Genomic DNA, 13,653 nt, shown 5'->3' with positions numbered 1-13,653 from the left:
ATCCCCTTTTCTCCTGGCAAATTCCTTCTGGGGCTTCCATTTTGGGGAGGAACCTGCATTCCCCTCCTGGTTTTGATCCTGATTTTTTGGACTTTAACATTGTATTCCCTTCTCCTCCCTGGCTTTTTAGGTCCCTTTGGTGTGTTATCTTCCCCGCTGGAAGGGAAGCTCCTGAAGGGTAGGGGCTACTTTTCTTGGCTTCTCTTTATATTTCTAGAACGTGGCACAGTTCTTGGCATATATTCAGTGCTTAACAAATGATTTATCCCTCACCTTACCCTGGAAGTGGGGCATTGCTCTTGTTAACACAGCAGTCAATGACCCTGTGTACAATGAGGATTGAGATTCCCAGGCCTTTGAGAAAGAAAACATGAGGGTCCTGGGAGCCTCTGGGAGAGAAAGGGAAGGGAACCAAGAGGGACTGTCAGAGATGAGGGAAGGGGGCAAGGCTAGGAGCTCTGATGAATTCAGAGACTTTATCAGTGACCAGAGCTGCCTTTATTCAGCTGAAGGTTATAGCAGATAGAGTGCCAGATCTAGAGTTAGGAAGACTCGTCTTCCTGAGTTCAAATCCAGCCTCAGACACTTGTTGTGTGACCCTGGACAAGTCATGGAACCTTGTTTGACTCAGTTTTCTCATATGTCAAACAAATGAGTTAGAGAAGGAAATGGCAAACCACTTCAGTGTCTTTGCTAAGAGAATCCCCAAATGGGGACACAAAGAGTCAGAGACAACTGAAATGACTGAACAAAGAAATAAGAATGTTTGTTGGTGTGTGAGTCTGTTTTTATGTAAGTGTATGTTTATGTGCATGCCGTGAGAGGAGATATCCTTAGTATTAATAGATATCAATATCATTGATTAATTATTAATAATATTAATTAATATCTTTAATATCAATAGAGCCTCTCTATTAGTGTGTCTCTACGTGTGACTGTGTGTGGGTATGTACATGCCTGACAATCTATCAATGTGGACACAAGTACGCTTGTGTGTATTTTAGACACAGATGTGTAAATGGGTGTCTGCAAGTGTGTATGTAGGGAGATGCTGGTACCCAGAAGCTGTGCGTATGCCCCTTTGTGCCTAGATGTGCATATGTGTCTGCCTATGTGTTGGCATGTATGTGTGATGAGAAATTGGAGGCAGGCTGATGCTGTTTGTGTGTGTGTGTATGTGTGCCTGTGCACACATGCCTAAGAAGAGGTTGGCCAATGTGCATTGGCTCATGTGTCTTGGCACAAACCTTCTCCCAAGACTACGTCAAAGGGGTTTCCTTTCTTGGACCTGAGACATTCCAGACTTTATATTCATGAAGTGTAAAATGTCAGAAATCATCCTACAGAGCTGGATTTAGAGTCCAAGACCTGGGTTCCAATCCACCTTTTATCACTTACCACCATGTGCCTTGAGACAAGTCATCTCTTGGCCTCATATTCTCCAACTGTCAAATGGAGATGCCTTCTCAGGACCCTTCCAGTGCTAAATCTATGATGCCAGGAGAGAATCCAAATTGCTACTTTTACAGAGGAGGAGACTGAGGCCCCAAAGAAGGGAAGGGAATTGCCCAAGCTCCCTTGGCAGGTTAGTGAGAGGTCAGACTAGGTCTCAGGCTGCTTCCTCAATCCCAGTCTGCCTCCTGGTAGTGCAGCCATGTGCTGATTCCTCACTCTGGATGAGGCATGAGAAATCAGTGGCTTAGATGAAGAAGAAAATGATGATAATACAGGAAAGGGAGCCTCAGTTTATCATTCTAAAATTGGGAGCTTAGGTTATAAGGTGCTTTCTTCTCAATGATCCTTTGAGAATTATTATGTAGCATTATCTATGTGTATATGCATGTATAAATATAATACATTGTTTTTATTTAAATATACAATATATTGAATGTATTTTATTTATATGTTAAGTATCATTATGCTCATTTTGAGTCAGGTAAGGTGACCTGCTCCTATTAGGAAGAAAATGTCAAGCAACCTTCTGGGTTCAAGACCCAGACTCTTAGCACTATACTTCTTGGCTCTGAAGTACTTTACTGCTTAAAATAGCTCAGGGAGGGACCTTCCCTTCCCAGTATTTCCCCTGGGAGACCTATTCAGGCTTGACCCCCTCCTATTGGGGCATCCTCTTGGGAGAGAGGGAAACCAGAAACACCTACCATGCCCACCAAATATAGTATGCATAGAAGAAAGAGGGTCAGGGTTCAAATCCTACTGGTGTGGTCTCAAGTCAATCTCTTTCCCTTCTGGGCCTCAGTTTCTCCTTCTATAAAATGAGGGGATTAGACTACCTGTTCTCTCAAGTCCTTTCTCTTTCTGCATCCTCTGATCTCCATCTCCCTCTGCAGTTGCCATGATGTATTGATCACGGCCATGATGGCAGCCCAGCTCCACAATGAATGGGGCAGAGCTTGGTGCTTGGCCTGTCAGGCTGGGCTATGTATGACTGGGCCTGGGGAGAAGGGGGGCTGTTTGTTTCCCTGCTGCTGCCCAGTCACTCCTGTGGAAATCTACCTTCATCCATCCTTCTCCCCTTCAGTGCCTCTCGCTTGGGGAATGGAGTTTATATTTACTTCTGTTTACCTGTGGCCAACAAAAAGAAAACCTTGGAAAAGAATTATTTCCTTCCTCCCTTCTACTCTTTGCAATTTTCCCCCTACCCTGCTTTTGCCCTAAGGAGAATGCCCTCCATTTTACCTGCCCCTCAGATAGATTGGAAAAGTTGCCCCGTCCTTGATGTCTTTTTTTCCTGGGCTATACTTGTATTATTATGCAGAACATACCTCCATGTGGGCCACTCTTGTAAGAGCAAAACCCCAAAATGGAACCATAAGTACACTGATGTGAAAGATAGCATGCTTTGATCTGCCATCTGACTCCAACTGTTCTTTCTCTGGGGGAGGAGAGCATTCCTCACCACAAGTCTTTCAGGATTGTCCCCGATCATTGCATTGCTGAGAGTAGCCAAGTTTTCACAGTTGATCATCGTATGATATGGCTGTTGCTGTGGACAATGTTCTCCTGGTTCTGCTTATTTTGCTCTGCATCAGTTCATGCAGATCTTTCCTGTAGCTTTTTTTCTGAAATCATCTTGCTTATCATTTCTTATAGCACAATACAGATACCACAATTTGTTCAGCCATTCCCTAATTGATGGACATCCCCTCGATTTCCAATTCTTTGCCACCTCAAAAAGAGTCGCTATCAATATTTTTGTACAATTAGCTCCTTTAGTCCTTGATATCTTAATGGACTATACATAGGAGGACCTCAGATTGGAATTCTACTTCTGACATTTACTGCCCGAGTGAACTTGGACAACTTATTTCTTCTCTGGGCTTCAATTTCCTCCTACATGGTGGAGTTTGTCTAGAAGTGATTCTTCACCTGGCGTCCATAAATGTATTAAATTATTTTTTGATAATTATTTCAATGTAACTAATCTACTTTGTAATCCTTTGCATTTTATTTTATGCATTTAAAAACATTGTTTCAAGGAGACCACAGGCTTTCCTCTGACACACACAAAAATGTAAGAACCTTTTGCCTAGATATCTCCCAAGATCCTCTTTTTTGCTATCTTCTGACCCACATGTCTTTGGCACATCAAGATCCCTTTTTTGCTCTTAAGGGACTCTGCTAAGATGTCTTAGCATACCAGATCTAAAATGTCCCTTGGAAGGGACCTCAGAGGCCATTTAGTCTAATTCCTTTTACATGACTTTCTGAAAGCCACACAAGGGATGAGTCAGAGTTGAGATTTGAAACCAGGTCCTTGGAATCCAATCTGGTGCACTTTCCACTAAATCACAGAGGTTAATGTATCCAGGATCCAAGATTCTAATAGGAGAGGAGCATAGCACTCCCTCTGTTAACACTTATCATAGTTTTCCTATTCATTAGTTAGACAATTTTCATCAATCAACATGGCCAACTTCCTAACACCGCCCCCCCCCTCCAAGATTCATTACCTGAATCAAAGAATTCAGCACCGAAAGGAGCCTTGGGAATGATTTAGTCCAACTCTTTCATTTTACAGAAAAGAAAATGAGGACCAGAGGGAATTTGAATCCAAGTCTTTAGATTCCAAATTCAAGGTTCCTTCCCCATTACCCCATTGCCTCTCTTGTAACTTTCACCACCATCTATATATAAAGTCTGTTTTTATATTCTATTATGCCCTTAACACCACCTCTCACCAGAAGTCCTTTAAATCAGCCAATAACTAAAATTCCCACATCAGCAAAAGAAGAGAAATATGGCTGTACTACCATAACAAAGCCAAGGGGTATCTGTAACTAGGGTAGAGTCCATAGAGTTTTGCCCTAAGGTGGAAAATTTTGAGGGTCCTGTCAGCATCATTACTATTAGCCTCATCCCAGGAGTATTTTGTCACCTGCAAATTCCGATGCCCTCTGGATCCGCTATGGCAGCCATAGTCTCATGCTAGGGTAATTATTTACCCTTTAGTAGCTTAGACACCTCATAGCATATTTCATCCAACAGACAGCTGTACTCAACACCATTGCTGTATATATTTGATCTAGGGGTAGAAATTGCTAGTTACTCTCCCTCTGAGTCCAGGTGAGATCTGAGGCTCCAGACTGTACTCCTTTCCATATCCTAAGCCTAGGGAAACCAGAAAGACATTTAGTGGGACTTTTCCAAGCTTTGTATGAAGCCACGGGAATTTGTACATTATTACCATGCTGCCAGTCAGTCAGCCCATAAATATTCCCCATCCAATGAGCCATCCCTTTTAAAAATAAAAATGAAGAGGACAAAAGCAGCCAAACTAACCAGTTTATCAACTAAGTCAAATCAGATAGTATAGGCAGTATTCAACAGCCATGGTCCCCCACCCACAGGCATGCATAGAACCTGTACCTATGTTGGCAGAGAATGGAACGAGGTGCATTTTCTCATGTTCTCTCTGGTTTCCTATTCCTAAGAACCTGGAATGTTCCAGAACTTTGGGTCAGAGGGAGCTAGAGAGGTGGGGTTAGCTCACATTCGATCATCCCTGGCTTTTTTTCTGGGTGCTCAGAATCCTCAACATTAGCAAGGAATAAAACCTTTCTCCTCCTATTCTCTCTCTAAATATATATATAATGTGTTATGTAATATATACACATATATCCAATATTTATAGTTACATATGTTAACATATATAAATATATTAACTTTAATTTGTGTTGGATAAGAGAGAGAAAAGTTGAGTGTATGTGTGGGGGTGTATATTCTCTCTCTCTCCATATATATTTATTATACACACATATAGATATATAATTTTAAGTTATAGAAAACAAGAATGCCAAAAAAATTAATGCCAAGTTTAGACTAATAGATACAAAAGATATGAACCTAGAGATTCGGAACTCTTTTCATAGGATCTATGGGTTGGAAGTAGGACAGGACATTTGAGGTCATGCATTTGACAAGTAAAGAAACTGAGGCTCAAGGAATTGATATCATTTTCCCATGTCACACAGACAGTGACAGAACAAGGTTTCAAACTCTAGGTCCTGTCCTTCCAAGCTCTCCATTTATATGATCCTAAGATTCCAGGTCCAGCATCTCATAGTCTCAGCTCTCTATTTGAATTGCAGGCTCTCCTTCCTTCCTCCTCCCTCACTGACTCCCTTCCCAAACAACGAGCCAAAGGGATATCTCAAAGGAATTCATCTTACCCCTCTCCCTGGCAATTTCCATGGTAGAACCATAATGTTATTAAGGGCTTAGAATCGCAATCCCTCCTTTAAGGTCATTTTACAGATCAAAGGGTGTCCTAATCTGTCCAAATCTTCCAAGAAGGAATGAACTCCACATGTAATCCAAATGAAGATACACACAAATAGACACCAACTGAACAACCATTCCCCTCACTTATTCCCATCCTACTACCCTTACGTACCAAGAGCATGCCCTAAAGCTACTCTCTTATAGGAAGGAGAATGATGGGTAATACTCTGGGTGAGATGGTGGAGTGTGACAGAAAAAGGGAGGGTGGATAGTGTTGGGGTCAGAAGGAGATTTCAGTCACCCTCAACGTTGGAGAGAGGGACAATGAAGAAATATTGTCTTAGGAAGAACCCGGCTGTGACTGAAAAAGGCCATCAATTATAAACTAGACTATGAAGGCTTAAAAAAAAAGATAAAGTGCCTATTAGAGATACTTGAGGCACTTGTCTAGGATGAGGGTTCTTGGTATAGAACAGTGAACTTGTTCTTTAAAAAATATTTTGTTAACCACATTCCACTGTATTTGGATTTCTTTGTAATCCCTTACATTCCAAAACATACTCTTAAAAGCATCATTCTGAGAAGGGAGCCATAGGCTTCATCAGATTGTCAAAGGGGTCCATGAAGCAAATGAAGTTAAGAACCTCTGCTCCACAGGAAACTTGGAGGACCTAAATGTCAACTGCAGGGCACCAGGCATCCAAAGAAGATCTGAGCATCCCAGTGTTACCACAATGTGGGCAGGAGAGTGGCAGCTACTGTCATTAACCTTAGTGAGGGTACCCATCTCTTTCCCACTGAAACTGCCTGAAGGTAGTAGATACAAACAAGGAGAACACTGGCCTCTAGGCCAGTATACAGCTTATCCCTTATTTTATGGCTGTAGAGTTGAGCGTGATGGAAAGGTGAATGAGAGATCCAGATGGAATCTTTTCATGGAAGAGCAGCAGGGCTCTGGGGGCATTCGTTAATTGGGTGGCTTTCTCTGAGTGTCTTTTCCATGTGTTCTCACATGTACATGGCCCTGGGAAAGTCTTTTCTATTGGACTGTGCTGTAAATCACTGGAGATCTGATAACAGAAGATACCAAAGGGTTGACAATCACAGGTCTGTGCTCCAATGTTACTGACAGCTAGCATCCTTTACAAACATCTCTTACATCTTTCAAAATTCTCTTGGGATGTACCTAATTAAAAGAGGCAGGATCGTCATAGTGGGTGGTTATGGGATCTTGATGCCCAAACTACAATGTAAAATTGTGTTAGAAAGCTCCCTTGGTTCTATTCCAAGTCACCTTTAACAAGAGAGCAGAGAGTTAGGTGAGATGCTTCTAGATGGGACATGTAGCTTTGATGGGCTTTAATGGATCATGAGAATGAGAGGAAGGACCCTTAAAGTTGCCCACTAGAAGAATTGTCTCATTCATACTTTTAAATAAAAACTCTTACCTTCTGTCTTAGAATCAATACTATGTATTGGTTCCAAGGATGAAGAGTGGTAAGGGCGAGGCAATGGGGATTAAGTGACTTGCCGAGGGTCACAAAGCTAGCAAGTGTCTACCCAGCTGCCCCCTTCCATTCATTCTTCTAATGGGAACTTCAGTCTCACCTACTTTGCTCACTTCTCAGCCACATATTTGGGCTTAGGGGTTCCCTGAAGTCTCAGTAGGATTCGGATAAAAGAATGAAGAACTTGATAGTCAGAGAGCAGAGACCATATTCCATAGCCAAAGACAAAGCCAACCTAAGTCTAATGACTTTGCAAATGCAAAGTTAGAATTGGCCATGTAGCCTTGAAGAACTCCCCTCCCCACATACATACACCCCATCGCCCATCATCCCGACAGAACATGAGGCAGATACATGAGTTTGCCTCTCCTGGGCCCTACCTGGGTCAGACGGTGTCAGGATGCAAAGGAACTGGTGCCCGGAGGCAAAGAGAATGGTGTCCTGTCCACTGTGGTCCCACCATGCACTGCAAAGAGAAGAGCACTGAGGTCAACAAGGAGGATGCTGGGACTGCCTTGGGCAAGGCTCTGGTAGGAAGGAGAGGGGGAGAGTGCCAGAGGCCATCACAGATCACGCTCTCCTAAGAATAAAAGGCAAAGCTTCCCACCATCAACTGAGCTTCTGTTGTTCTGACATGTGTCTCCAACTGAAAGGCTGTGAATCACTGAGGCAGCCACACTCTCACACCTGCTCCCTCTTGTGACTAATAAACTGTGAGATGGCAGGCCTGAGCCACACAACTCAGAACCGCAAAGCACCTCGGAGGCCATCCAACCCAATCCTTTTGTCTGGAGACCTTCAAGAAGGAGAAACACACCATCTCCCAAGGCAGTTCAGCCTCCGTTGGGAAAGCTACGGTGATCAGGAACTTTATAACAGAAGCCCAAGTAGTTGCAATTTCTGCCCAATTGTTCCTACATCTGCTCTAAAGGACCAACCCAAGAGAGTCCCCATGACAGAAGTTCAAATACTTGAAGACAATGATTATGTCCCCTCTCTGCTCCCCTCCTCCTGAGCCCCACCAAGTCTTCCCAGGCCAAACATTTTGAGTTCATTCAACAAATCCTCTTATGACAAAGATTCAAGGCTCTTGGTCAACTAGGTTGCCCTTCTCTGGACACTCTCCAAGTCATCAACCTTCTTCCTAAAATGTGAATTCAACACAATAGTCCACATATTGTCTGACCAGACTGTGAGGCAATCCTCTCGCAAACCTTGGACACCAAGCTTCTTAATGTAGCCTGAAAGGAGGGGAATGGTGGTCCACAATGGTGGTCCAGTCTTGTCCAGAGGAAGATGGCCATGATGGGTCTTGGGTGATGGCCAAGATGGGTGAAGGGTCTTGACACCATGTCATAACAATAATTCATCCCTAAGTTATGTAAAAGTTTTCAAAGAACATTCTCCTCAGCACCTCTGTTTGGTAGAAAGAACAAACATTAACCCGATTTTAGAAAGGAGGGAATGGAGGCTCAGAGCAACTTCTCCAAGGTCACTCCACCAAATGGAAAAGCCAATACTCTGATCTGAAGCCTTCAACTGCAAATTCAAGACATGTCTAACCATCCCTTACTTCTGAAGTGAAGCAGCTGGAGGAGTTCAGCCCAGAGACAGTGGACACAGTCTCCAAATACCTAAACATCATGGGGAAGAAGGATTAGAGCAACCAAAAAGGGGAGAAACTATTAGGCAGCTATGTGGCATAGTGGATAGAGTGTCAGGTTTGGAGTAAGGGAGACTTAAATTCAAATCCTATCTCAGACATTTATTAGTTATGTGACCTTGTTATAACATGGTGTCAAGACCTTTCATCATGGCCATCTTCCTCTGGACAAGACTGGACCACCATTGAGGACTGCCATTGCCTTCCTTCCAGGCTTGGTGTCCAAGATTAGCGAGAGGATTTCCCCACAGTCTAGTCAGACAAGGTGCTTAATTAACTTCTCTTAGAATCAGTTTCTTCATCTATAAAATGGGGATAATAATAGCAAGAACCTTACATAGTTGTTGTTAAGATCAATCAAGCTTTTTATATGTAAAGTATTAGAGAATAACAACCATTGCTACCATTTATGTAGAACCTTAAAGTTTGCAAAGTGCTTGATAGATGCCCTCTCATCCTCACAACAATCCTGGGAGGTAGGTGCTATTAACCCCATTTAATAGATGAGGGAAGTAAAGATGAGTACTTAAAAGTGACTTACCCAGGGTCATATAGCTGGAAAATGTCTGAGATAGGATTTGAAATTAGGTCTTTCTATTATAAGTCCAACACTATCCATGGTGCCATCAAGCTGTCCTTACATAAATGTGAGCTGTCATTATTATAGTTCTGAACATTAACAAAAGATTGCAGACTTAGAAATTAGGAGGCACAGTGGATAGTATACTGGGCTGGAGTCAGGAAGACTGAATTCATATCTGGCCTCAGACAATTAATAGATATGTGACCCTGAGCAAGTCTGTTTGCCTTAGTTTTCATACCTGTAAAATGAGCTGGAGAAGGAAATGGCAAACCACTCCAGCATTTTTCCCAAAATGGGGTCATGACGAGTTGGATGTGATTGAAAAGTGACTGGATAACAATTCTGTAGGGGAGTGGGCTCAGAGAGAAGGGACCTCAGTGGCTATCTAGTCCAACTCCCTCATTTTACATTCTCTGAGGCCCAGAAAAGTTATCCATGGTCACGTTGCTAGTCCACAGAAGAATCAGGATTTGAACTCAGTCCTTGGGATCTGAAATACCACATCTTTCTCACTGCGTGTACATAGTAAACAGTAGCTCTGGAATTTGAACTCATCTACTGTCTCCAAATTAATGCTTTCTTTCCCACAGTAGAGAAATTCCTTTCTCAAGACATATGTCCAAGCCAGTATCCTGATGTTATATCCTCACATACCTCATAAACCCTGTACTAGCACCCCACAGCAGTCACCCCCTGCCAGCCCAGTCCAGAGACAGGCTCTTTGGAGACAAAGATGACAAAGGTCTAGACAAAGATTTAGAAAATTTAGATCCAGAGGGAATTTTTGTGATGAATTTGGGAAAAGAAAAATCTGAGTTCGACTCTCCCCCATGTCATTTATTGCATGTTCAAGCTTGGGGAAGTCCTTATTCCTCTCTGGATTTCTACTTCTTCATCCATCATGCAATGCTGGTGAACCTTTTAGTGATTATGTGCCCAAACTGCACCTTCAAGCCACCTGTGAGTTTTCTACATTACCGCACAGACAGAGGGAAAAAGTGCTTGCATTGGTCTGCTGGACAGAGGGGCAAGGCATGTAAAAATGTCCTCAGGTATGGTGGAGAGGAGGAACAGAGCATCCTCCTTCATGCCACATCTTTGCCAGCATGGGAACAGGGGGGACAGGGGTTGGATAAATGATCTCTAAAGTCCCCTTCAGCTATAAATCCCATGATTCTATAAGACTGACTTTTCATTGGACAGAACCAAATGGGCTTGAATCCTGACTCTGCCGTTTGATGTTTGTTATTTATCTTTTCTGGACCTTAGTTCCTTACTTATAAAATGAGGTGATGGGACTAGTCATGTGCTATGGGGGAAATAAGGAGGACCTGAGTTCAAAACCTACTTTTTACACTACATGCATATCCCTGAGACTCAGTTTCCTTTTCTGCAAAATGATGGAGGCAGCCTAAATGACCTCTGTGGCCTCTTCCAGCTGTGCAGTAGAGAAAGTACTGGGTTCGGAGTCAGGACAACCTGAGTTTAAATCTGGTCTCAAAAACTTCCTAGAGGTGTGATCCTGGACAATCACTTAACTTCTGTTCTCCTCAGAAAGTGTGGTTAATAATAGCACCCACCTCCCAGGGTTATTGCGAGGATCAAGTGAGACAATAATCATAAAGGTTCTGCGCAGTGTCTGGCACATAGTAAGTACCATATAAATGTTAGCAATCAGCATCATCGTTATTGTTGTTTCTGAAATCCCTTCCAGCTCTAAATGTATGCTTGTGTGCTCCTAGATAAGGAAACTGAGTCCCCAAATAAGAAGTGACAAAACTCACTGAAAACCACACTTTGAATTATTGAGAAAGCTGGGACTACAGCCAATCCTCCCAACTCACACCCCAGTTCTCTTTCCTTCATACTGTGCTACAGCTGATTAAAAATAAGCCATCAAGAACAAGGGACAGGAGATACACAGAAGCTATAAACCAAAAGACAGCTTTGTGGGAACCTCTGGGTGAGACAGCAGGTGCCAATCCAAATTCCCTGTCATAGGCAGATGGCACATCTAGGCACTAGTATGGTACAGACAGACACTTCAATCACAGGTGATAAACTCTCAACCCCTGTGGTGCTAAATTGGACTTTGTGGGAGGGAGATTCTAGTGGGTGGCACCTTCATGCCCCATATAGGTGGCACATGTGACCAAGAGAGCAATGGAGTAAGAGGTAAGCCACTAAACTCACATCTTCTGCTTCAATGTTCGGAAACACCCTAAGTTCAAAGCTCATTTCACCAATTCACGATGCCTTTTCAGAGTTTTTGTGCTCTAAGCCTTGAAAGGGAAAAGACCAAAGGCGAGAGTGATGGCAAAGGAAGGGAAAACTTGGAGGAAACGAGTGAAGCTGGGGCAGGAGATATAAGAAGGAAAGAGAGACGAAATGGGAGATAAGGAAGGGAGTCATGAATGAGGGAGAGAGAGGAGGGAGGATGTCATGGAAAGGCGAGAGAGGGAAATAAGAAAAAGAGGGAAAGAGAAAGAGAATCGGGGGAGGTAGATAAAAGGAGGAAGAATTGGGGGAAAGAGGAAGAGAAATAATGTGAATGAAATAAGGAATGAGGAAAAAAGACAGAAGGAGGAGAGAAAGGAGGGAGAGAGAATTAGGAAATGGGGAAAGGGAGGGAGAGTTAAGGGAGGAGAAAAGAAAGGAGGGACTGAGAAGGTAGAAGTGAGAGTCAAGGGGAGGGAGGACCATGGCAGAATTGAAGAAAAGAATGGGTTAAGAGAGGAGAGAGTGATGATGGAAGGAAAGTCAGAGGAGTGAGAAAAATGTGGGAAAATTAAGGAAGAACGAGAAGTAAGAATGGTAGAAAACACCTGAAGGAAGCCACTAGTGACCATTCAGTGAGCAGGTTAACTATCCAGGTTTTCCAGTACCGAGTGCAGGGCAACTCTCTGGAGAGAATGATGGCTATTATATCTGTACTGCTCCCTCTATTCCATTCCCCACAGAGAAAGACCATTGAGTCAGATTAATGGTCTCAGCTCTGCCCAGCTTGGCCAAGAAGGTGGAGGTACCTGCCTATGGGGAGCCTGCTCTTCAGACCTACTATCCACTGGGCTAAGTCCGTACTCCCTTCACTGCTTGGGCCTCACCCCAATTAGAGCACTGAGTTTAATTGCCTGAGGTTGGCTGCCCAGCCAGGCTCAGATAACCTCAGCCACTTATTGGAGGACTCCAAGCTCTGCCTGCTTGAATTTAATTTCAACTCAAATCCTGGAGTGGTAAAGGAAGTTCAGTGTAGAGGAAAACATTTGGAGTGGTTTGTAGTCACAGGACTTTTCCTGGCTACTTATTATTTGTATAGCCATGGCTGAATTCTTTCTGAGCCTCAGTTTGCCCATTTGTAAAATAAAAGATTGAACTAGATCTAAAGACCTTCATTTGGGATCTGTGAGTTAAAAAAAAAAACTGGAAACATTCTGATAGCTCTATTTCAATATAATTGGTTTCCTTTGTAATCTTATGTATTTTATTTTCTGCATTGAAAAACATGATTCCAAGAAGGGCTTCCTTGGCTACCCCTTGACTGCCAAGAAGAGGAAAAGCCCTGAACTAGATGGTCTTCAAGGTTCCTTCTGTCTCTAAGTCCAGTGATCCCGAGAACCAGCATTTACTCATCCCTGTACTTGGGATCATATTGGACAGCAATCAATCAATCAACATGTTTATGTAGAACTAAGAACCTAGCAAATAGCTAGGTGGCACTGCAGTGGGTAGACTCCCAGTCCTAGTGCCAGGAATTCCTGAACTGAAATCTATCCTCATATTCTTAATAGCTATATGACCCTGGGCAAGTCACTTAACATCGTTTGCCTTAATTTCCTCATCTGTTAAATGAGCTGGAGAAGGAAATGGCAAAACCACTTCAGTATCTTTGCCAAGAAAACCCAAAATGGAGTAATGAAGAGTCAGTCATGCCTGAAAATGCCTGAAGAAACAACAAAATGAGGACTGTGTATACAAAGACAAGAGCAAAATCATCTTTGCCCTGAAGAACTTTGCAGACTCTGGGCAATAGGAGGACCAGGTCTACACAGGAAAGACAGCTAGGCTGTGAGTATCAAAGACACAGCACTGGCCAGGCAAGACATCAAAAGGCATAAAAATGGACGAGTCTCAACTCTACTAATTGGAAAAAGTCATGT

The 13,653-nt window shown here is 43.0% G+C and overlaps 1 protein-coding gene across 7 annotated transcripts in view; it reads right to left on the bottom strand.

Moving 5' to 3' along the window:
• The window catches only part of LINGO1 (leucine rich repeat and Ig domain containing 1), a 515,479-nt gene that overhangs the window by 167,683 nt on the left and 334,143 nt on the right, over positions 1–13,653 (bottom strand). For all 7 annotated transcript variants that reach the window (XM_007477966.3, XM_056796664.1, XM_056796671.1 and 4 more), the window contains one exon: positions 7,631–7,716. The gene's annotated coding sequence lies outside the window, so the exon portion shown is untranslated. The remainder of the gene's footprint in view (positions 1–7,630; positions 7,717–13,653) is intronic.

This window comes from Monodelphis domestica, chromosome 1 (assembly GCF_027887165.1).
Source record: "Monodelphis domestica isolate mMonDom1 chromosome 1, mMonDom1.pri, whole genome shotgun sequence".
In the NCBI taxonomy this organism is placed as follows: Eukaryota; Metazoa; Chordata; class Mammalia; order Didelphimorphia; family Didelphidae; genus Monodelphis; species Monodelphis domestica.
Note: the sequence above shows the minus strand (reverse complement) of the source record. Positions and strands in the feature narration are given on the sequence as shown.